We start from the raw sequence: 26,173 nt of genomic DNA on the forward strand, positions 1-26,173 counted from the left end.
CTGACAATCTGTAGGAGCCAAATATGCACCTGCAAACTGCTAATTGTGGGTGCAATGCTTTACAGGTGCCTAATAAAACAATAATAATAAATGCACATTTTTTTTACCTGCAAAAAGTCATGCATTTATTTTTTTTATTTTTTTTACAAGGTGAACTTAGCCTTTAAGTTAGGTACCAGGACACCTCTGGCTGAACCATCTTTTGTATGTTATTCTGCATCTTAAATTAAATAGTACTTGATATTCATATTTAATATGTGTTATTTCTAGTCCTATTATTTTTATTATGTTTCAAGGTTGGGCTTTCCATCATGCCATTTCTATGTTTTTAACTCAATTTGGTGTGTTGCTCCTTCCCCTCCACCTGTATGTGGGGGGGGCGGGGGGGGGGGGGGTTGAAGAAATATAACGTGGGTATTTGCAGTTAAGAGGTAGCTATAATTAGGGCCAGAATGGCTGAAATGCATTTGCTTGTTTGTTATACCAGATCTTATTCCTAGGTGATAAGTACTGTATGTTTAGAAAATTTTGCCATGGTGCCAGCTTCTATTTGATACCGGGTGCCCTATAGAGGCATAAGTCAGGGCACTGGTGTCTCATGTCTTTTGAATTTGTTGTGGACAGCTCTATCTTGACCTGACATAGTAAAACTTGTCACATGATTGCAAGGCAGCCAAAATGTTATCTAACCATGAGCAGTTCTGATTGGTTCTTGGGAAAAACTCTGGGGAAAAAAAGATTCAGGTTGTCTGAAATGCCCAATTTGAACACTTGGAACACATTCAGAATCTAGAGCCAGTAGGATTTAAGGGATAGCAACATTGGTAGGGCTAGGACTAGGAACACAGGGAGGAAATGAATTGCATTAAGGCAAATCATGGGTGTGCTCAGAATGCACCTAACAGTGTGATGTGCATAAAGTGTAATGAGTAAATAGAACTTGACCTTACTTGATGTATACACTGCACACATTGCCTCCGACCTTGTATCCAAAAATATACTGTGCCAAAAGCTATAGTCTCACAGACAAACAATGATCTCATTAAAAAAAATCCTTTATTTTAGAAACCCACTTCTGAACAGTTTACATGGACAGAAAGCTGACAATTAGTCTGAGCCTACCATTAAGAAAACTAAAACTATTAACTAAAACATTTGCAGACTACTTAGCAACCATTTATAGCAATAACCACTGTGGTCCAAATTGGTTAATGAACCATGTAGTGTATATAATGCAGTGAAGTTCCTCCCCCCTTTAGTTGGTGGTCAATGTAGGATGCCCCCATTTTATGGTGTTCAGTAGAGAGTGCACCCTAAGGTTGTTGGTTAATGAAGAGCGCCCCTTAAATTTGGTGGTCAAAGGAGCTTTCTCTCTAAAACTGGTCATTAATGAGTGTGATCTAAAGTGGGTGGCTAGTGTTGTTGCCCCCGTAAAGTGAGTACTGGATCGTGCCATCTAAAGTTGGTATCCAGTGGTCAGTGCCCCCCAAATTTGGTATTTAGTGTAGTGTTCCCCTAAAATTGGTGGTCAATGGAGAATGCCTGCTAAAGTTGGTAGTCATTGGAGTGCACCCTCTATAGTTGGTGGTCGTCCCCTCACCAATTACCAACAGTACAAACAAATGGCAACGACCCCAACCTATAACTGGCCTTTGCAGCAAGGACCACATGGAATGGTGACGCAAGTCAATAAACAACAAATAAAACATCCCAGCTCACTTACTAGCCATACATATCATGAAAGAATAAAAAGGAGAGAGGATATTCTCATAATATCATAAGGAGAGCTAGGAAGAGGGTAGGTGAGCATCCAAGAATTATCACCAGATATGGCTCCCAGTGGCACAAAGCAAGGTCAATAAGTACCAGTAAGATCTGGTAAAAAGTAGCCAGCCATGCTTTAGACTCCAGGCTCACATACACTGTGCAGAAACCCTTGAGCCCCTTACATGTGGCTTCCCTACTATTCAGTTTATTCTCCCCAGGCTCTCTCCCACAGCTTGTGTCGGGTTACCAGGGTTAATGGCCTGGTCATGAGGCAGCCAGAGAAGCGGCCTCCTTACTGCTAGGAGTAGGCTCTCTACTTGATTGTCTTGACTTTTAGCCTGAAGAGCAAACATAACCAACTGGCACTTTTATGTCAGAATCTGTTTCTTGTGGGCTAAGGAAACACGGCATGCTTGGTATGTTCTGGGTATGTTGTGGTGGATATGTTGTACAGTGGGTGTTGTACACGGAACATGGTTTATTACACACCTTTTTGCATATACACACTGCATGTTCCAAAATAAGGGATTGCAAAGGATGAATTGTAAGTGACTAGGAATTTCATGGGCTGAACAAGATGACAGTAGCTCTGTGAAAATGACACAGAGGCACCTAATCAAAACACAATATATAACACCATACCATTATCACAAATAATATGTCATTGATTGCAGTTCCTGCTCTAATTGAGGTTTAAAAGTACCCCCCATGTCCTGGCCCAGTCCTTCCCTGACCTGTAGAATGACTTTGGAAGGACATTTTACAATTAAATTGTGTCATACTTTGTGTGTGGTAAGCTACATAGTGGAAGCCATCTTGAGACCTGTTATCAATGGCTGGATTAGCCATTTGCAGCATCTCTGCTTCAGACTTTAGACCCCTTTCACACTGATGCACTTTTCAGGTGCTTTTGCACTAAAAATAGCGCATGAAAAGCTCTTGCAAATTGCTCCCCATCCATTTCAATAGATGCTATCACACTGGGGCAGTGAAAAAAGTCCTGCAAGCAGCATCTTTGGGGCATGTTTGGAGTGCTAAAAAAAGCACCTCAAAAACGCCCCTTTCCATTGAAATGAATGGGAAGCACTTCAAAAGCACCTGAAAAGTGCCGCAAAAGTGATCCAAAAGCGCCACAAAATGGTTCAATGTTTCTTTTTTTTTTTATGTTGTCAGGTGACCTTAAAAAAGCGCACCGCCAGTGCTTGAAATGTGCTGCAAAAGTGCCAATGTTTTATGGGCAGTTTTTGCTGTGCCCAGGTGTGAAAGGGCTCTAAATGTTATGGTAGGACTTTATGAAATCAGAGAAATATATATTTTGAAGTGAATATCCTTGGTAAATATACCATTTGTGAGTGTGCTGCTTGATATTTATATAGTCATATAGTCAGATGTACACTGAATGAAAATATGTGTCTTATGCACAAGTATTATTTTATCATTCTAAGGAAGCAGGAAAAGCATTTTCAATCAATATAATAACTTAATTATAAAAAATGGTTTTTGGAAGATAAGGAAGCCGAACCCATTCAAATCAGTTAGCATTGAAATTTTTTTTCTGCCCATTTTATATTGATTTTCTGCTACAGAAAACTTGATTATGTGTTTGCTCTAAAATGATTTCTTTGGTTGCATTTTTGCATCTCATATGAGCATGATTTTCTACTCACAGAAAATATTTGGCAAAAAAGATGTCTAGGTCTATGCTTACTTGTATCACTACTGTACCAACGCAGGGACCAGCAGTGGGCCATCAGAGAGAAAATGGTCCAGATTCCCAACCCCCACAATTAAAAAGTGAGAAACTCTCTATTCTCTGAGCTGTTGCCTTACATTGACCGCCTCCAACTGTTCCCTACTGGAATGGAAAGAATTCACCATACTATTTTGATCGCAAATGGGAATCTCAGTTGTCTTATTAACATGCTAGCATGTATTTTAGTTGACTGTGATATACAGATGATGTTTAAGGCTTGGTTCACACTGGGTTTCCACGCATCCAAATTGCATGTCAGGAGACTGTGACCGGTGTTCTGCCGAAAACTGTCCCCCCATTGGTTAGTGTCCGCCCCGTTCTTGGCAGACGCATCGCTTGTGCAGTACAGAGGACAAGGAGACGCCAAAAGTCTCTGAAGATGAACGGCACCTGCGCACTTAATAGTACCTTCTGCCCCGAGTCCAGGTTCAAGCCCCACCATGCAAGTGGGCATACGGTAGATGATGATAAACAGCACTTAGTAAGAGGACCCCTCGCGGACTTGCTCCGCTTGCCACGCTTTGGGCACAGCCTCGCTTCATTCGGAAATTTTTTATTCTAACTCTATGTCCACTTGGATGGTGGGGCTTGAACCTGGAGTCAGTGCACAGGCACCGTTCATCTTCGAAGACCTTTGGTGTCTCCTTGTCCTCGGTACTGTCCAAGCGCAGAACAGGGCGGACACTATACGACGGGGGACAGTATTCGACAAGACACCGGCTCTCAATGGAGCTGCTTTACACATCTCTGGGACGGCTGCAGAGAAGTTTGCAGAAGAGTCCTGTGCATCTTTGGCTCAATTTCATGTCCGAATTCAGCCCAAAATTTGGACCTGATTCACTCCTGAAACAATTAACAGGGACGCACCTGACCCCCACTGTAAGCCGCTCGACAGTGTGTGCCCAGCCTAAAGGTACTTTTCTATTTCGTTCATTGATGCACACAGCACCTTAATCTTGACCTCAGGGTTATATTGCCACCTTTAGGAGAGGACTAGGCAGAACACATAAAAAAACAACACAGTGCCGCCCTGGGGGTGGTCCTACTGGCTACAACCCCTCACTCTGCTCCCAGCAGCTCAGTTTTTTCTGCCTAGTCTAGGAAAAGGACCTGGCTCCCTGTGGGGACCAATTGTCCTTGGATTTTTTTATTTTTTGCTGTTTTTGGTTCCTGTGATCTACAATCAACAGCCAGGCTGGGTGACAGGCTGGATAATATAGATCCTGGTAGTCTCCTCAGTCTGGCCATTGAGCACATACAGACCTTAGCTACACGAAGGGTTGACCGCGACAGGCCCCGCTCTGGTCCAGGGGCAGCCGGTGAGCTATATGCTCCAGGGAACACATATGACCAGGCTACTGTTGTCCGAGTCACAGTGTGCCATGGCCGACAGCCACCCCATACTGCTCTGGTGATGGGTCTGTCTGTGGAGTGCTAATATAAATAAAGTGCAGCACTAAGATTATAAACGTAATAATTCTAATATAATCTTGAATCGGGGAAAAAATTATGAATATCAAATTAACTTATGACATTCAGTGGTGATCCCTGTAACTCATCATAGATCCGATTAAACCATTCAATGATGTATATTATCAATAACCACACTGTGCAGAATACATGTGATCAACGATACATTAAATAAACAAATATATATATATATATATAAATCCACCCAAGTGAATGTATTATAGTCCATAAACATCAAAATATCAAAATATGGTGACAAAGTGAGGTATCTTGAAAATGATGGTGACTTCTGTGAATTAACTGTGAATATCCACCACCACATGGAGAGAGGCTTACCAGATGTTTTGGACCCAACTAGGTATATACCTAATGAGTCACACGTGTTTGTTGGTGTAAACACACCCAGGGAAACCGCTGGCAAACTTCCAAATTCTTGTGTACACCAGAACGGACAGAGAATGACCTGAAATGGATGATGTAGATATCCACCATATAGGATGACTGAGGACCGTGGTTCTTCCCCGTGTATAGTAGACCAAAAAGAGAATACAGCCCCGTAGTGTGATACAGTTTTAAAACATTTATTGCACAAAAAAAGCACAAAATGGGTACTCACATAATTGGAGTCAAATATAAGCATAAAATTGTGATCTGGCAACGCAGTGGCATCAGCAAGCCCTTCCCGACGCGTTTCCCCTAAACAGGCATCATCTTGGGGTCTGTGGAGTGCGTCCAACAGTCCCTGCAGGAGGGGTAAGTAAGGTTCCACTTGTCTAGGCACGATGGAGCAGCTGGGCATTCCCTGGGAGGTCGACTAGGGGGGTCTCTCTCTCTCTCCCTTTCTTCTCTCCCTGCCTCTTTCCCTTCTCCCCATTCTAAGAGGCCGCTGTGTGAATGGGCGTAGGGGGTGCGGAGCACGTACCTGGCCGGGGGTCATTGGGTCCTGGCAGGGGGCTGCTCTGGGCGGTTGGTGGTCCGCTAGTTTTTTCCCTGTTTTTGGTGCCTTTTTGGGTGTCTGTGTGCCGTCATGTGGGGGGAATGGTTGCCGCGGGAAACCGCAGCCATTTTCCTGTAGCCGTGGCCAATTTCTTGTAGCGGTGGCCATTTTCTGGGAGTTCGGTGGCCCTTTACCTGGTGTTTTCAGATGCTTTTGCTGAGGCAGCCGGCGGCCATTTTCTGGTAGCCTCGGGTCTGTTTTTCCCTAGCACTGGGCGACTGGTACAGCGTAAAAAAGGACACAGGACACCTCATGGCAGGCAGAGGGGAGAGCGGACAGCAGCAGCACAGTGCAGCACAGTGCAGCCCCTGGGTCAATGTGGTGAGACCTGCGGGGGGCCCCTCAGTCTGTGGCAGCTAGGAGGGTGGACATTTTTTGTGGATTGCCTTAGGTCCCTAAGGGTGACAGGCGAGAGTGGGTCAGCATGACGTCAGAGGCTAGCGCTTCTCCAGACACCCCGTTATAGCAACCAGTTCCCCTGCACCTGCGGTCCTGAAATCATTTGTTGACAGGGTAGAAGCGGCGTACGGGGGCAAGGGTGGTAAAATATGCCCCCCTCCACCCCATCCTCTAGGGAGAGCTCTGATTCAGACTCGGGTCCCGCTGTGGCAGGCAGCCCCTGTTATGACGTTTCAAAGGATGCAGACCAGGACCATTCGGACAGTGAGGAGGAAGACTCCACGTCTGTGTCAGCGCAGGAAAAAGCGATAGTAGGAGCACTTATCACAGCGGTGTGGGATATCTTAAAGATAGAGGATACAGCGGGGGCATCTGCAGAGGTGTCGGTCCCTTTTGGGTCCCACAAGCTGGCCAGCACTGCTAAGGTGTTTCCTTATTTAACTTATTTTGATATGTCTATTTACAAGGAGTGGAAAAGCCTGTAGCGAGCCTTTTCAGTCCCGAGACGAATGGCGGTTACCGGTTTGAGGAGAGTTTCCTTAAAAAATGGACATCTTCTCCGGTTGTTGACCCCCGGTATCCAGGTTAAATAAGCTGACCACGATTCTGGTGGAAGGGTCCCCCTTTTTCAAGGATCCTGCCGACAGAAGGGCCGAGGCGGTTGTGGTGTCAGCATTGCGGCCAGTGTTAGCCACGGCTCTGGTGTCACAAACGCTTACTGAATGGGCTACATTGTTGCAACGCGAGTTGGGGAAGGAATAGGTTTCCCCAGTCTACGTGGATTTGGCAGACCAGTTGGTGCACAGCCTTAAGTATGTCTGTGATGCGGCCCCTTTGCTTACTAGAGCCTCAGTATCAGCAGTGGTGCTGCGTCGCTTGATTTGGCTTAAATGCTGGGGCCCTCGTTTTCCACTCAAAAACTGCTTTTTCGTCCGCCCGGGTTGCAGGTAAGCATTCCCAGTCTGACAAGGTGCCCACTGAGGAACAAAAGCATCCTTGGTTTAGCAAGCCGAACAAACCTGCAAGCAAATCAGTTGCCACATGAAGGTTCGCCCCGTCCGACTCTCGGGTGGGGGGTTGCCTGCGGGAGTTTGCAGTCCTGTGGACCTCTCTTCTTTTCGACCAGTGGGTCTGAAAACTGGTTTTGTCAGGCTACAAGTAATGCCGCGTACACACGATCGGAATTTCGGCCAGGAAAAGACCGATGAGAGCTTTTCATCGGAAAATGCGACCGTGTGTATGCTCTATCGGAATTTAGCTGGCCGAAATCCCGCCAGCAAAAATTTTATAGCAAGTTCTCAATTTACCAGATGGAAAAACTTTCTATCAGAAATTCCGATCGTGTGTATGCAATCCTATTTTTTATGTTCTGTAATCTCATGAGGCATTTTGCTTGGTTGTTTTTTCTTTTTCTATTTTGTTCTTTAATTACTGCTGTATGGATGGATATTCATGATATGGCTGGTTTTATTTTTGCTGTGTTAAGACAACTAATTGCTAGTTGTATCTTCATTGCAATTACATTATATTCTCCAATAAAAACCATTGGTAAACAAAAAATAAATAAAATCAAAAGTGAGAGACGTTGGGGGTGATTTACTAAAGACAAGTGCAGTTGCTCTAATTTTCTAAAGAGCTTAGTGAATGTGGTGAAGCTCTGCTGATTTCCATTATCCAATTATGTGCAAGAAAATACAGTCTATATAGCATAGTTTGTAAAATCTATGCCTTTCACACAGACTAAATAATATACACTGAACCCCAGCTTGCTCACCTCCTAGTATGGCAATCATGAATACCGCAACCTGGTACTAACATGCAGCAAAATCCATCTCCACCATCAGGGGCCCTGTTGAACACTGGTTAGCAATTAGACTCTGCACCTGTGCTCAACTCATCCGCCAAGGTGACTGCCTGTGTACCTATTCTGCTGGTTGGTGGTAGTCTTGCTACTGCTATAGTAACTGATCTTCAAGCCTGACCCCTGATTGTGACAGAATAAATTGGCCCAAACATGGAGGCTGCTATAGAAAATGTGGAAATCCTCTTAGACAGCATATTGCTGAGCTGCAGGAATTTGGTGTTTCCTACCAAGGAAAAGTTGCCAAACTATAAAGTATGGCGGAAAGGCAACAGGGGGAGAATCATACCCTGCAGAGACAAATGATGGATTGAGATGATACTAACACACAAATGCCTTAGCCTCAACCATCTAAGTTTAATGGAGACTGCCGCCATTACAGAGGTTTCCTTAATCAGTGTTGTTATATTTCCAAATGCAACTTGCTGCATCTCCTTCTGAGAAAAGAAAGGTAATGTTTATTCTCAAACTTCTGACTGGGGAAGCTCTAGCTTGGTCCTCCCTCTGTATATAGAGCAAGATGTACCACTTTGAATAAATTTCAGACTTTTTTGACTGCAATGAATAAGTTTTTTGTTGATCCAAATTGCTGTGCTCCTGCCAAAACAAGGTTGCATAGTCTGCGGCAGGGCAAATGCTCTGTCGCTGAGTACACCGATGAATTCAGATGTTGGATTGCAAATACCACTTGGAACCCTGCAGTGCAAAAGAGCCAGTTCCACCAAGGGCTTTCTGAACAAGTAAAGGGTAAGCTTTCCAGACTTGAGACTCTTAATGATCTTGAGTAGAGATGGCCTTGCAGTTCATCCGGCGGTCGGTTCGCGATTCGCCAAACCCGCGGACTTCTGGCGCTGTTCATGGCGGACATATTTGTTTACATTTTGAAGAAATTTGACCCATGACACATCCATCATGGGGTACAGGACAGCCAATTGAGACATTTCAGCACATGGACATACCCCCTACCTTATAAATAGATCTGATCTGGCGGCCATTTTACATTCTGTCAGTGTAGGGAAAGGACGCTGTGTGGAGCAGGGACAGTCAGTGTAATCACTAGCTAGCTATTACTATTAGGTCCACAAAAGTCCTTTTAAGGACTGGTATATGTGTACAGTATATAGGGTTGTAATACACTTATAATATACTTTCTTTCAAATATAGAAAGCATATTATAGTGCACTGCTGTGCTGCTGAGTGCTGACCGATTCTACAGCTGCCTTTTTTCAGTGTAGGGATGGACAGTTTGGTGTTTGGAGCAGGGACAGTCTGCAATTCACTAGCTACTAGGTCCACAAAGGTCCTTTTAAGGACTGGCATATGTGTACAGTATATAGGGTTGTAATACACTTATAATATACTTTCTTTCAAATATAGAAAGCATATTATAGTGCACTGCATACAGTGCTGCTGACCAATTCTGCAGCTGTCATTTCTCGGTGTAGGGACAGTTTGGTGTTTGGAGCAGGGACAGTCTGCAATTCACTAGCTATTAGATAGCTACTATTAGGTCCACAAAGGTCATTTTAAGGACTGGTATAGGTGTACTATTTGGTGTGCAGTATATAGAGGTGTAATACATGTATAAAATACTTGCAAATATAGAAAGCATAGTATAGTGCATTTCCACTGTGCAGCATTGTGACTGCTGAGCGGTTCTGCAGCGATACTACAAAGAGTGACAAACGCAATTAGAAAAAAGTATTAATGGTGTGATAGACCAGTGGCCCCCCAAAATGACAGATTGAAGTGGGGTGTTATATACCTTCTTCCACATACATACTGCACTTCTCTAGAGACTTTTGTCACAGGGTCATTTAAAAAATGACAGGCAGAGGAAGAGGCGGGCCCTTCCGCAGGGGTGGTAGGGGTAGGGCAGGAGCAACAGGCTTGAGCCAAAGTGGCAAATTTCAGAAGGTGCATTCAATTACGTCAAAGGATGCACCAGACTTGGTTGAGTAGCTCACTCAGCCTTACTCTTCTGCACCCTCATCATCCCCTCGATCTGCACCCACTGCACTCTCTGCTGTGTGCACCCCCAAAGACACTACCACCAACACCACCATATACCCTCTGCTTGAGTCACAGGAATTATTTTCCGATCCATCACAAGACATTGCTGATACGCAACCATTATTGGTATTGGATCAGGAAGAGGAGGTAGCAACAACCGCCACTCAGCAGTCTGATGACAGTACCCAGATCAGCCAAAGGAGGTTGGTCCCCGGTGTTGCTGCCTACTCCGAGATCTCTAATTATAGCGGTGGGGAAGGTGACGTCGATGATGACGTGTCTAGTGATGTCACGTGGGTGCCCACAAGAGAGGAAGATGAGGGGAGTTCAGAGGGAGATATGGACCAGCAGATAGGGAGGAAAAGCAGACAAAACTTACATTGCACAGGAGGGACAAACCAGACTGCTAATGTATCAGGAGTGAGGCATCAACCATGTACGGTCACATCTGGCGCTCCCAGGACGCCGGCACATGGCTCCGCAGTGTGGGCTTTTCTTAACGTGTCCGCTGCTGACAATAGTGTTGCTATCTGCAGCCTTTGCAGTGAATGCATAAGTCGCGGTAAGCCCAACATTCACCTAGGGATGACCGCCTTAAGAAGTCACATGAGCTGCCATCACAGAGCCCAGTGGGAGCAACAGAACCTACAAAGCCACACTCCAGGCTCTCCCCGTCCAGCCTCTTCTACTTCTCCTTCTCCTCACTCCTTAGATTTGTCCTCCACTCCACCTTCCATCATGTCGTCCTCACGTTTTTCTGGGAAAAGGCAGGCTTCCGTGGGCCAAATGTTCGAACGTAAAAAAAATAATGATGCCGGATAATCCTCTTGCCCAACGGTTGACCGTTGGCTTGTCAGAACTGATAGCCCGCCAACTACTGCCATATAAACTGGTGGACTCGGAGGCCTTTCGAAAAATTGTGGCCATTGGAACACCACAATGGAAGGTCCCAGGAAGGAAGTATTTCTCACAGAAGGGCATACCAGAGCTATATGGCCATGTTCAGCGGCAAGTGAATGTATCTCTGGCACACAGTGTCGGTGCCAAGATACATATGACCACAGACGCGTGGTCTAGCAAACACTGGCAGGGAAGGTATATAACTTTTACTGCCCACTGGGTGAACCTTCTGACGGCCGTCAAGCATGTAACCCGTGGCACCCGTGTAGATTTGGTTTTACCACCACGGATTGCATGCAGGCCTGCTTCTTCTTCTCCTCCTATTCCATCCTCCCTCTCCTCCTCGGCTGACTCCTCCTTTTCCGCTGCTAGTGTCTCTTCCGCTGCGCCACCCAAGATCCCCAGAACCTATTTGACATGCCAGGTGAGATGTTGCCATGCTGTGCTGCGTCTGTTGTGCCTGGAAGCCAAGAGCCACACTGGCCCTGCACTCCTTTCAGCTTTGCGTTCACAGGCAGATCAGTGGCTAACACCACTCAATTTCACAGTTGGTAAAGTGGTGTGTGACAACGGTGGCAATCTGCTTAGCGCATTGAAACAGGGCAAAATTACACATGTGCCATGCATGGCACACGTCTTAAACTTGGTCGTGCAGCGATTTGTTGTCAAATACCCTGGGGTCCATGACATCTTGCAGCCAGCAAGGAAAATCTCAGCCCATTTCAGAAGATCTTACACGGCCATAGCTCGCCTTGCTGACCGTCTGCTGGTCAGACGTCTTATTTGCGATTGCCCAACGCGATGGAACTCAACCTTCTATATGCTTGATAGGCTGCTCCAGCAGAAACGTGCAGTTAATGACTAACTGTACAAATTCTGTGGCAGAACAGGTTCTGGGGAGCTTGTTTTTTTTTCACTGCGCCAGTGGCTGCTCATGCACAACGCATGCAGACTTCTGCGGCCATTTGATGAGATCACCATCCCTGTTGTTGTCCATGGATGAGGATAGGAGAACTAGGAGGACAACATTATCCTGGATAATGAGCAGGAGCCAGGCCACCACACTGCTTACAGTTTAGTGCAAATGGGGGCCTTCATGCTCCAGTGTTTTAGCAGGGACCCCCATATAAAAAGCATAAAGGTCAAGAACCAGTACTGGGTGGCAACGTACTTAGACCCCCAGTACAAACACAAAATGGCAACAAAAAAAAATGGCGGAAATCTTACCACCATCACAGAAGGCTGTCCGAATGGAGCACTTACAGGCCTTGCTTAGAGAAATGCTGCATTCTGCTTTTGCGTGTGCTGGCAGAGGAGGAATTCCCACTCCCAGAAAAAGAGTTACCAATCCAACAGTGCCTGCAAGAAGAGGGCAGTTTGAAGATGTGTTGGTCACTTCTGATATGAGATCATTCTTTCAGCCCACCCATTGACAGGTGTCATCCGGATTCAGCACCAGGGAACGCCTAAACTGACAGGTGTCCGACTACATCGGGTTAACAGCCGATGTGGACGCTCTGAGAAGTGATGAATCCCTGGACTACTGGGTGGGCAGGCTAGACCTCTGGACAGAGCTTGCCCAATTTGCAATGGAACTGTTGGCCTGCCCCTCATCCAGTGTCCTGTCCGAAAGAACTTCATCGCAGCAGGGGGGATCGTGACCGATAAGTGTACTCGCCTAGCTCACGACAGTGTTGACTACCTCACATTTATAAAAATTAATGAGGCATGGATCTCGGAGGAATTCAACACAAGTGACCAGTAGACCATGTATATGCATAACTCTATAAACGATTTATATAATCTAGCATACGGACCTTCTTTCTACCTTTGGCTCACTTCCTTGTACAAAAAAAGCACACCGTACTATATGCCCGTACCCTCCTGTTTGAAGAGGTTGAGCGCTGTCATATTTTTGGGTCCCGCAGCGAGTTGCTGGTGTCAGTGCTCTCTATCTCGGTGCTTGTGTGGTGTCAGTGCTCTCTATCACGGTGCTGGTGTGGTGTCAGTGCTCTCTATCTCGGTGCTGGTGTGGTGTCAGTGCGCTCTATCACGGTGCTGGTGTCAACGCTCTCTATCACGGTGCTGGTGTCAATGCTCTCTATCACGGTGCTGGTGTCAGTGCTCTCTATCTCGGTGCTGGTGTCAGTGCTCTCTATCACGGTGCTGGTGTCAGTGCTCTCTATCTCGGTGCTGGTGTCAGTGCTCTCTCTCTATCTCGGTGCTGGTGTGGTGTCAATGCTCACTATCTCGGTGCTGGTGTGGTGCCAGTGCTCTCTATCTCGGTGCTGGTGTGGTGTCAGTGCTCTCTATCACAGTGCTGGTGTCAGTGCTCTTTATCACGGTGCTGGTGTCAGTGTTCTCTATCTCGGTGCTGGTGTCAGTGCTCTCTATCTCGGTGCTGGTGTCAGTGCTCTCTATTTCGGTGCTGGTGTCAGTGCTCTCTATCTCGGTGCTGGTGTCAGTGCTCTCTCTCTGTCTCGGTGCTGGTGTGGTGTCAGTGCTCTCTATCTCATGGCTGGTGTGGTCTCAGTGCTCTCTATCACGGTGCGGGTGTCAGTGCTCTCTATCACGGTGCTGGTGTCAATGCTCTCTATCACGGTGCTGGTGTCAGTGCTCTCTATCTCGGTGCTGGTGTCAGTGCTCTCTATCACGGTGCTGGTGTCAGTGCTCTCTATTAGTGATGGACGAACTTCCGACGGGACGTTTCGCGAACGCGAAATGCGAACGGACCCAAACGTTCGCGAAACCGACCGTTCGCCGCGGGCCCCATTGACTTCAATGGGAGGCGAACTTTGCAAACCTTCATGTCGAATTTGCGGCCACGTGGTAATTATTAGGGGGTAAAACGTAGTCCCACCATCTGGACAATGACATAATACATGTATGAGGTGAATTTGGGATCGATAACTACAAGCATTTTTATTTTATTTGGGAAATTGTTCTAACAATTCAGGACTATGGAGTTAATGAAGGCAATGGAGGAGAGGGAAGGTCAGGGACCAGGGTAGGCAAAGAAGAGGGTGCAGGAGATGATCACCAGCAGCGTGACATACCGGAATGACACATGCACCGTGATAGAGGCATCTGACAGCAGCACCGTAATACAGAGCACTGACAGCAGCACCGTGACATACAGCGCTGACAGCAGCACCGTGACATACAGCGCTGACAGCAGCACCGTGACATACAGCGCTGACAGCAGCACCGTGACATACAGCGCTGACAGCAGCACCGTGACATACAGCGCTGACAGCAGCACCGTGACATACAGCGCTGACAGCAGCACCGTGACATACAGCGCTGACAGCAGCACCGTGACATACAGCGCTGACAGCAGCACCGTGACATACAGCGCTGACAGCAGCACCGTGACATACAGCACTGACAGCAGCACCGTAAGCAGCCCCAGGAGGAAGTCAGCACAGCACAGGGATGGTGTGATCCCCTCATAATAAGAACCCCCAGGAGGAAGTCAGCACAGCACAGGGATAGTGTGATCCCTTCATAATAAGAACCCCCAGGAGGAAGTCAGCACAGCACAGGGATATCATAAGCAGCCCCAGTAGAAATATGACACCGCTCAACCTCTTCAAAGAGGAGGGTAGGGGCATATAGTACGGTGTGCTTTTTTGGGTCAAGGAAGTGAGCCAAATGAATTAAGAAGGTCTGTGTGCTTGATTAAAAAAATAGTTTATAGACATATACATGGTCTACTGGTCACATGTGTTGAATTCCTCCGAGATCCATGCCTCATTCATTTTTAGAAATGTGAGGTAGTTAACACTGTGGTGAGCTAGGCGAGTACGCTTATCGGTCACAATCCCCCCTGCTGCGCTGAACGTCCTTTCGGACAGGACACTGGATGAGGGGCAAGCCAACAGTTCGATTGCAAATTGGGCAAGCTCTGGCCAGAGGTCAAGCCTGCCCACCCAGTAGTCTAGGGGTTCATCACTCCTCAGAGCGTCCACATCGGCCGTTAACCCAATGTAGTCGGACACCTGACGGTCTAGGCGTTCCCTGATGCTGGATCCGGATGACACCTGTCGATGGGTCGGCTGAAAGAATGACCTCATATCCGAAGTCACCAACACATCTTCAAACCGGCCTCTTCTTGCAGGCGCTGTTGGATTGGTACCCGCAAATCCTTCTCTGGGAGTGGGAATTGCTCCTCTGCCAGCGCACGCAAAAGCAGAATGCAGCATTTCTCGAAGCAAGGCCTGGAAGTGCTGCATTCTGACAGCCCTCTGCGACGGCGGTAACATTTCCGCCATTTTGTGTTTGTACCGGGGGTCTAAGTACGTTGCCACCCAGTACTGGTCCTTGACCCTCATGCTTTTTATACGGGGGTCCCTATTAAAACACTGGAGCATGAAGGCCCCCATTTGCACTAAAGTGGAAGCGGTGTGGTGGCCTGGCTCCTGCTCATCATCCAGGATAATGTCGTCCTCTTCATTCTCCTCTCCCCATCCTCGCACAACAGGGATCCCAGAAAGGTTTAAAGCATGCTCTTCTTGCTCCTGCTCATCCGCCCCGGCACCATCCTCCTCTGACTCCTCATCAGACTCCTGTTGTTGACTTGTCTCAGATAGAGTAGCCCCCCCTGGGAATTCATCCAGCATTGCGACTTCCTCATCTTCCCGCTCCTGCTCCTCCACAGCCTGATCAATGACACGACGCAATGCACGCTCCAGAAAGAAGGCATAAGGTACCATGTCACTGATGGCGCCATGGCTGCGACTGACCAGTTTGGTGATCTCCTCAAATGGCCGCAGAAGTCTGCATGTGTCGCGCATGAGCAGCCACTGGCGCGGTGAAAAAAAACCCAGCTCCCCAGAACCGTTTCTTTCGCAGAGTTCATACAGGTAGACGTTAACTGCACGTTTCTGCTGGAGCAGCCTATCAAGCATATAGAAGGTTGAGTTCCATCGCGTCGGGCAATCGCAAATAAGACGTCTGACCGGCAGATGGTGTCGCCGCTGAATGTCAGCAAGGCGAGCCATGGCCGTGTAAGATCTTCTGAAATGGGCCGAGATTTTCCTTGCCTGCCGCAAGATGTCCTGGACCCCAGGGTATTTGACAAGGAATCGCTGCACGACCAAGTTTAAGACGTGTGCCATGCACGGCACGTGCGTGATTTTGCCCTGTTTCAATGCGCTAAGCAGATTGGCACCGTTGTCACACACCACTTTACCAACTGTCAAATTGAGCGGTGTTAGCCACTCATCTGCCTGTGAACGCAAAGCTGAAAGGAGTGCCGGGCCAGTGTGGCTCTTTGCTTCCAGGCACAACAGACGCAGCACGGCATGGCAACGTCTCACCTGGCATGTGGAATAGGTTCTGGGGAGCTTGGGCGGTGCAGTGGAAGAGACGCTAGCAGCGGAAAAGGAGGAGGCAGCTGAGGAGGAGAGGGAGGAGGATGGAGTAGGAGGAGGAGAAGAAGAGTCAGGCCTGCATGCAATCCGTGGCGGTAAAACCAAATCTACACGGGTGCCACGGGTTACATGCTTGACGGCCGTCAGAAGGTTCACCCAGTGGGCAGTAAAACTGATATACCTTCCCTGCCCGTGTTTGCTAGACCACGTGTCTGTGGTCAGATGTATCTTGGCACCGACACTGTGTGCCAGAGATACATTCACTTGCCGCTGAACATGGCCATATAGCTCTGGGATGCCCTTCTCTGAGAAATACTTCCTTCCTGGGACCTTCCATTGTGGTGTTCCAATGGCCACAAATTTGCGAAAGGCCTCCGAGTCCACCAGTTTATATGGCAGTAGTTGGCGGGCTATGAGTTCTGACAAGCCAGCCGCCAACCGTTGGGCAAGAGGGTTATCCGGCATCATCATTTTTTTACGCTCAAACATTAGGCCCACGGAAGCCTGCCTTTTTGCAGAAAAATGTGAGCTTGGCGTGATGGAAGGTGGAGTGGAGGACAATTGTGAGGAGAGAGGAGAAGGAGAAGTAGAAGACGAGGCTGGACGGTGAGAGCCTGCAGTGTGGCTTTGTGTGTTCCGTTGCTCCCACTGGGCTCGGTGATGGCTGCTCATGTGCCTTCTTAAGGCGGTCGTCCCTAGGTGAGTATTGGGCTTACCGCGACTAACGCGTTGACTGCAAAGATTGCAGATGGCAACGCTATTGTCAGCAGCGGACACGTTAAAAAAAGCCCACACTGCGGAGCCATGTGCCGGTGTCCTGGGAGCGCCAGATGTGACCGTACATGGTCGATGACTCGCTCCTGATACATTTGCAGTCTGCTTTGTCCCTGCTGTGCAATGTAAGTCATTGCTGCTTCTCCTCCCTATCTGCTGGTCCATATCTCCCTCTGAACTCCCCTCCTCTTCCTCTCTTGTGGGCACCCACGTGACATCACTAGACACGTCATCATCAACGTCACCTTCCCCACCGCTATAAGTAGAGATCTCGGAGTAGGCAGCAACACCGGGGACCAACCTCCTCCTTGGGCTGATCTGGGTACTGGCGTCAGACTGCTGAGTAGCGCTTGTTGCTACCTCCTCTTCCTGATCCAATACCAAGAGTGGCTGCGCATCAGAAATGTCCTCTTGATATGGATCGGAATATAATTCCAGTGACTCAAGCGGAAGGTATGTGGTGGTGGTGGTGGTGGTCGTGTTGTTGGTGGTAGTGTCTTTGGGGGTGCACATAGCAGAGAGTGAAGAAGAGGGTGCAGATCGAGAGGATGAGGAGGGTGCAGAAGAGTAAGGCTGAGCGAGCCACTCAACCAAGTCTGGTGCATCCTTTAAAGTAATTGAACGCACCTTCTGCAACTTCCCACTTTGGCTCAAGCCTGTTGCTCCTGCCCTACCCCTACCACCCCTGCGGAAGGGCCTGCCTCTTCCTCTGCATGTCATTTTTTAAATGACCCTGTGACAAAACTCTTAGTCCCTATACCGCTGAAGGACTGCTGCAGTATAGGTGAGCGGTCAGCAGTGGTGCACGTCAACCCTATCTATTGTGGACCTATAGCGGTCCTTACAGAACAGCAGACTGTACCGCACTCAAGCCTATGTACCGTAGCACCCTATACCAAGTTACCAGTCCTTATAAGAACTTTTGTGGACCAAGCAGGTTGTGTATTAGTGTTTAGCAGACTGTACGTCAGTCCCTATACCGCTGAAGGACTGCTGCAGTATAGGTGAGCGGTCAGCAGTGGTGCACGTCAACCCTATCTATTGTGGACCGATAGCGGTCCTTACAGAACAGCAGACTGTATCGCACTCAAGCCTATGTACCGTAGCACCCTATACCAAGTTACCAGTCCTTATAAGAACTTTTGTGGACCAAGCAGGTTGTGTATTAGTGTTTAGCAGACTGTACGTCAGTCCCTATACCGCTGAAGGACTGCTGCAGTATAGGGCAGCGGTCAGCAGTGGTGCACGTCAACCCTATCTATTGTGGACCGATAGCGGTCCTTACAGAACAGCAGACTGTACCGCACTCAAGCCTATGTACCGTAGCACCCTATACCAAGTTACCAGTCCTTATAAGAACTTTTGTGGACCAAGCAGGTTGTGTATTAGTGTTTAGCAGACTGTACGTCAGTCCCTATACCGCTGAAGGACTGCTGCAGTATAGGGCAGCGGTCAGCAGTGGTGCACGTCAACCCTATCTATTGTGGACCGATAGCGGTCCTTACAGAACAGCAGACTGTACCGCACTCAAGCCTATGTACCGTAGCACCCTATACCAAGTTACCAGTCCTTATAAGAACTTTTGTGGAACAAGCAGGTTGTGTGTTAGTGATTAGCAGACTGTACGTCAGTCCCTATACCGCTGAAGGACTGCTGCAGTATAGGTGAGCGGTCAGCAGTGGTGCACGTCAACCCTATCTATTGTGGACCGATAGCGGTCCTTACAGAACAGCAGACTGTACCGCACTCAAGCCTATGTACCGTAGCACCCTATACCAAGTTACTAGTCCTTATAAGAACTTTTGTGGACCAAGCAGGTTGTGTATTAGTGTTTAGCAGACTGTACGTCAGTCCCTATACCGCTGAAGGACTGCTGCAGTATAGGGCAGCGGTCAGCAGTGGTGCACGTCAACCCTATCTATTGTGGACCGATAGCGGTCCTTACAGAACAGCAGACTGTACCGCACTCAAGCCTATGTACCGTAGCACCCTATACCAAGTTACCAGTCCTTATAAGAACTTTTGTGGACCAAGCAGGTTGTGTATTAGTGTTTAGCAGACTGTACGTCAGTCCCTATACCGCTGAAGGACTGCTGCAGTATAGGGCAGCGGTCAGCAGTGGTGCACGTCAACCCTATCTATTGTGGACCGATAGCGGTCCTTACAGAACAGCAGACTGTACCGCACTCAAGCCTATGTACCGTAGCACCCTATACCAAGTTACCAGTCCTTATAAGAACTTTTGTGGAACAAGCAGGTTGTGTGTTAGTGATTAGCAGACTGTACGTCAGTCCCTATACCGCTGAAGGACTGCTGCAGTATAGGGCAGCGGTCAGCAGTGGTGCACGTCAACCCTATCTATTGTGGACCGATAGCGGTCCTTACAGAACAGCAGACTGTACCGCACTCAAGCCTATGTACCGTAGCACCCTATACCAAGTTACCAGTCCTTATAAGAACTTTTGTGGAACAAGTGAGTTGTGAATGTTTAGCAGACTGCAGCAGAAGGGCAGCAGTCAAGTATAATATCCTTTCTATATTTGGAAGAAAGAATATTATACATGTACAAGCCTATTACTGTACCACTGATACCAGTCCTGAAAAGAACCTTTGTGGAACTAATAATAACAGCAAGTCTTTAAAATTACCCTCACTGCCTGACAACACTGCTTCCTTCCTGTCCCTATACAAATTGGCAAAAAAAGAGAACGATTAGTGGTTACTGGAACAGCTCTTTTGTGGACCTTGATAGTAACAGCTAATGATGATGATGATGATGATGATGATGAAAGACTAATCTGGCTGTCCCTGTAGCATACACCGTCCTTTCCCTTTCTCTAAACTAACAAAAGACACTCAGGCTGCTGCAAGAATCAGCAGCACAGCAAACCTATCAACACCTAACACCTATACCAGTCCTGAAAAGAACTTTTGTGTACCAAATAGCTAGTGGTTTATCTCTCCCTACTCCACACAGGAACCTGTCCCTATCTTAACAGAAGAAAGAATGTAAAATGGCCACCGGATCGGGTGTATTTATAGGTTAGGGGGAATGTACAAGTGTCCATGTGCTGTCATGTCTCAATTGGCTGTCCTGTATCACATGATAAACGTGTCACCAAAGGTTAAAGCTCTTGTATACATTAAACACGTAAGTCCGCCGCGGCGAACGACGGAAAAAGGCGTTCGAACGTGCGGACCGCGAATGTCGGAAATTCGCCGCGAAACGACCGCCGGGCGAACCGTTCGGCCATCACTACTCTCTATCTCGGTGCTGGTGTCAATGCTCTCTCTCTATCTCGGTGCTGGTGTGGTGTCAGCGCTCTCTACCTCAGTGTTGGTGTGGTCTCAGTGCTCTCTATCAGGGTGCTGGTGTGGTCTCAGTGCTCTCTATCACGGTGCTGGTGTCAGTGATCTCTATCTCGGTGCCAGTGTCAGTGCTCTCTCTCTCTATCTCGGTGCTTGTGTGGTGTCAGTGCTCTCTATCTCGGTGCTGGTGTGGTCTCAGTGCTCTCTATCACGGTGCGGGTGTCAGTGCTCTCTATCACGGTGCTGGTGTCAGTGCTTTCTATCTCGGTGCTGGTGTCAGTGCTCTCTATCACGGTGCTGGTGTCAGTGCTCTCTATCTCAGTGCTGGTATCAGTGCTCTCTATCACGGTGCTGGTGTCAGTGCTTTCTATCTCGGTGCTGGTGTCAGTGCTCTCTATTACAGTGCTGGTGTCAACGCTCTCTATCATGGTGCTGGTGTCAATGCTCTCTATTACGGTGCTGGTGTCAGTGCTCTCTATCTCGGTGCTGGTGTCAGTGCTATATATCACGGTGCTGGTGTCAGTGCTCTCTATCCCGGTGCTGGTGTCAGTGCTCTCTCTCTATCTCGGTGCTGGTGTGGTGTCAGTGCTCTCTATCTCGGTGCTGGTGTGGTGTCAGTGCTCTCTATCTCGGTGCTGGTGTGGTGTCAGTGCTCTCTATCTCGGTGCTGGTGTGGTGTCAGTGCTCTCTATCACGGTGCTGGTGTCAGTGCTCTTTATCACGGTGCTGGTGTCAGTGCTCTCTATCTCGGTGCTGGTGTCAGTGCTCTCTATCTCGGTGCTGGTGTCAGTGCTCTCTATCACGGTGCTGGTGTCAGTGCTCTCTATCACGGTGCTGGTGTCAGTGCTCTCTATCACGGTGCTGGTGTCAGTGCTCTCTATCTCGGTGCTGGTGTCAGTGCTCTCTCTCTATCTCGGTGCTGGTGTGGTGTCAGTGCTCTCTATCTCGGTGCCGGTGTGGTGTCAGTGCTCTCTATCTCGGTGCCGGTGTTGTGTCAGTGCTCTCTATCATGGTGCTGGTGTCAGTGCTCTTTATCACGGTGCTGGTGTCAGTGCTCTCTATCTCGGTGCTGGTGTCAGTGCTCTCTATCACAGTGCTGGTGTCAGTGCTCTCTATCACGGTGCTGGTGTCAGTGCTCTCTATCTCGGTGCTGGTGTCAGTGCTCTCTCTCTGTCTCGGTGCTGGTGTGGTGTCAGTGCTCTCTATCTCGTGGCTGGTGTGGTCTCAGTGCTCTCTATCACGGTGCGGGTGTCAGTGCTCTCTATCACGGTGCTGGTGTCAATGCTCTCTATCACGGTGCTGGTGTCAGTGCTCTCTATCACGGTGCTGGTGTCAGTGCTCTTTATCTCAGTGCTGGTGTCAATGCTCTCTCTCTATCTCGGTGCTGGTGTGGTGTCAGCGCTCTCTATCTCAGTGCTGGTGTGGTCTCAGTGCTCTCTATCACGGTGCTGGTGTGGTCTCAGTGCTCTCTATCACGGTGCTGGTGTCAGTGCTCTCTATCTCGGTGCTGGTGTCAGTGCGCTCTATTTCGGTGCTAGTGTCAGTGCTCTCTCTCTCTATCTCGGTGCTGGTGTGGTGTCAGTGCTCTATATCTCGGTGCTGGTGTGGTGTCAGTGCTCTCTATCACGGTGCTGGTGTCAGTGCTCTCTATCACGGTGCTGGTGTCAGTACTTTCTATCTCGGTGCTGGTGTCAGTGCTCTCTATCACGGTGCTGGTGTCAGTGCTCTCTATCTCAGTGCTGGTGTCAGTGCTCTCTATCTCAGTGCTGGTATCAGTGCTCTCTATCACGGTGCTGGTGTCAGTGCTTTCTATCTCGGTGCTGGTGTCAGTGCTCTCTATCTCGGTGCTGGTGTCAGTGCTCTCTATTACAGTGCTGATGTCAGTGCTCTCTATCTCAGCGCTGGTGTCAGTGCTCAGTCTCTATCGCGGTTCTGGTGTCAGTGTTCTATCTCAGTGCTGGTTTTAGACAGTGAGGGAGATAGCAGCGGAGAAGCCAATCAGCAGGCAGTGCCAGCACCATGGCTGAGGATCAGCACTGGACTGCCACCTCCGGACCACCACAGTGGAGCCCTGCATAGGTGGGGTTAAGGGCTGGGCAGAGGGAGGGGTCAGGGGCTCAAACACAGGTTGGCACACTGGGACACTGGCACAGGACTGCGCTGCCCTGACTGTGGCACTGATCATCTCCTGCACCCCCTTCATAGCCTGGCCTGACCTTGCATCTCCTCCATGGCCTTCATGCGCTCCTGAATTGTCAAAATTTCACAGATAAAAAAAGAATGCTTGTCGTTGTCGATCCCAAATTCACTTAATGCTTTTGTTATGTCAGTGTCCATGTTGTGGGACTATGTGTGCACAGCTAGTAAGTATTTTGTGGCTGAAAATATGACCTGGAGGTTTTTAAGGTTCGCCTGCCATTAAAGTCAGTGGGGTCCACCATGCGGTTCGCGAACTTTTGGCCACGTTCGAGGTTCACGTTCGCGAAACGTCCCGTCGGAAGTTCGTCCATCACTAATCTTGAGGCCTTCATCCAATTATATATCCAAATTGATCAGAGATTTACAGAAAGGAGGAAGGAGAGGCTAGGATTGTTTGGAAGTAAGGGTGATATGCACTTTTCTGCTTGTCTATTTGTTCAGCAGGATTCCAACGTTTCTCCAGATTCTAACACCTCTGAGCCTATGCAGGTTGGTGCTATTAAGAGATCCACTTCCATTCAGGAAAAAGAGAGAAAACGTTCTTAGAACATATGTCTATATTGTGGGGACTGCTCATGATGTGATTGTGCCTGAACAAATAAACTCCTTTAGCCAGTCTATCTTCCCACTGGTTCTTGCAGAAAATGAATGAAATTAAATCTCTATCTCATTTTGTTATGCCTATTGAACTTATCTCCGAGGGCATTGAAATTCCTCACTCTGCTATGCTGGACTCTGAAACTGGGGGAAACTTTATGTACATAGAATTTTGCTACAGCAATAATATCCAAACAAGAAATAAATCTGTCACTATCAATATGGAGACGATGGATGGTTCACCCTCAGCTTCAGTTCCTGTTAACTGTGAAAGAGTTCCTTTGGTACTCCAATTGGAGGCTGACCATCAGTTTTTAGATAATTAAATCACCTTTTCTGTCATACTGGATATCCCTTGGTTTGGTTTTCCAACCATAATCCCTCTATAAAATGGGAAGCATGGATTATACATTTTACATCCCCCTTTGTGAGAAATACTATAAAGAACCCCGTTGAACAATTTCTCTACTGGTCAAGGAATCACAGGTAAATGTGATTACTGCGTTGTCATATGACAACCTGCCTCCACAATATCATGAGTCCCGGGATGTCTGTAAAGAATTTTGATCAGTTACCTTCTCATTGCCCATCTATATAATCTTGTCTGCATTCATCTAAAAGACAAATTAAAAATCTCCTTTAGAATCAGATGTGGGCATTTTGAGTCCTTCGTTATGCCTTTTGACTTCTGCAAAACTCCCGCAACTTTCCAACACTTCATCAATGATGCTTTTCCACACCTATTGGACCAGTTTGTGATTTCTTAGCTGGTTGATATTCTCATCTTTTCTAATAACCTGGAGGAGCATTGCAAGCATGTTTGCACTGTCTTTGAAAGGTTAATGAGGAATCTACTTTATATTAAATTGGAGAAGACATCCTTTCTCAGTGAAAAGGAAAAAGGTTCAGTATTTCTCCAGCTGAAAGATTTTTTCTCTAAAAATAACAAACATGTCATACTTACCTGCTTTGTGTAGTGGTTTTTCACAGGGCAGCCCTGATCCTCCTCTTCTCAGGTCCCTCTTTGGCTATCCTGGTCCCTCCCTCCTGTTGACTGCCCCCCACAGCAAGCGGCTTGCTATTAGGGCACCCAAGCCTAGTCACAGCTCCCTGTGTCCATTCAAACATGGAGCTGTGGTTTGGCCCCGCCTCTCTCTCTCCCAATTGGCTGACTTTGATTGACAGCAGCGAGAGCCAATGGCACCGCTACTGTGTCTCAGCCAATCAGGAGGGAGAGTCTCGGCTGGCTGAGACACTCCAGAACATCGCTGGATAGAGAGGGGGCTCTGGTAAGAATTAGGGGGGCTGAGGTGGGCTGCTGCACACAGAAGGCTTTTTATCTTCTGCATTAGGATAAAAAACTTTCTGCTTTTACAATCACTTTATTGTCATCAGCCAAAAAGAATTATAAAATTTGGAATAAGGAGTTGGTGGCAATTAAAGAATCCTTTTCTTTTCTTTTTTTTTTTTTAATAGTATGAGTTTATTAAGTATATACAAAATACAGTACAGCTGATACAGTATAACATACATGAGATGCACATATCCATTGAAACAACAGCCTCTTTTCTAGGAAAATAGTATCAATATAATAATATAATATTGACCATCTGCCCTAGTTAGGTGGAATCAAAGCTGTACATAATAATGCCAGGATTTGCACAAACAAAAAAGGAAAGTGAAAAAGGGAAAACAAAAAGGAAAAGACAAACCAGAAAAACTTCTGCATTGAAACGTCAAAAAAGAGAGCTTCCAGAATACAACAGCAATAACAACAACTTAATACTTATAAATGGTTTCCTTACTGAGCTAAACATATGGCACTAAATCTACCCTTAAATTAAGTAGTAAGCTGTTCCATTATAGCTCATAAACGGAGACTAATGCCTTGTACACACGGTCGGACATTCCGATAACAGAATTTATCAGATTTTTTTCTGACGGATTTTGTGCCAAACTCGTCTTGCATACACGCGGTCAGACAAAGTTGTCGGAAAATCAGATCGTTCGGAACGAGGTGACATTTGTTGCATATGACAGGACTACGTAGAGGCTAGTAGCCAATAGCTTTGGTCTCGTAATTTAATCTGAGCATGCGTGGCACTTTGTCCATCGGAATTCTCTACAAACGATTGGAAAAAGTCAGATCGGATTTTGTTGTAGGAAAGTTTTAGATCCAGCTCTCAAACTTTTCCAATGGAAAAAGTCCGATAGAGCACACACACGGATTTTCCGACAACATAATCCGACAATCTGACCTTTTCCATCGGAAAATCCGACCGTGTGTACAGGGCATAACAGATCAGGGATCAGGTAGCTCACAGGTATCCAAAAAATGTAACCCATTGTCCCCAGATCTTATCGAATTTATAGGGGAAACCCTGTGCTTCATAGGTCAGCCTAAACATTGTCAATACCTGGTAAATCAGATTCTTCCAGAGATTAAGGGAGACAACCTCCGAATGAATCCATTGTAATATCACAAATGTTCTGGCATAAAATAACAAATAATGAAGAAATTTTTTTGATAAGAGCCAAAATCGACATCCTCCAGCACCCCTAGGATACACCACTTTGGATTACAAACATTTGGAAGGTCAAAATGTGTGGTAATAAATTGGGTAATGCGCAACCAGAAGGAGCGAATCTTATCACGCCTCCATAGCATTAGGAGAAAATCTCCTCGGGAACTGTGAAATTTATGACAGTCAGGGTTATCCCTCCTATTCATCTTAAAAAGCTGCGGTGGTGTATAATAC

Source organism: Lithobates pipiens, unplaced genomic scaffold (assembly GCF_037356315.1).
Source record: "Lithobates pipiens isolate NorthernLeopardFrog02 unplaced genomic scaffold, aLitPip1_a1.2 Scaffold_13, whole genome shotgun sequence".
NCBI lineage: Eukaryota > Metazoa > Chordata > Amphibia > Anura > Ranidae > Lithobates > Lithobates pipiens.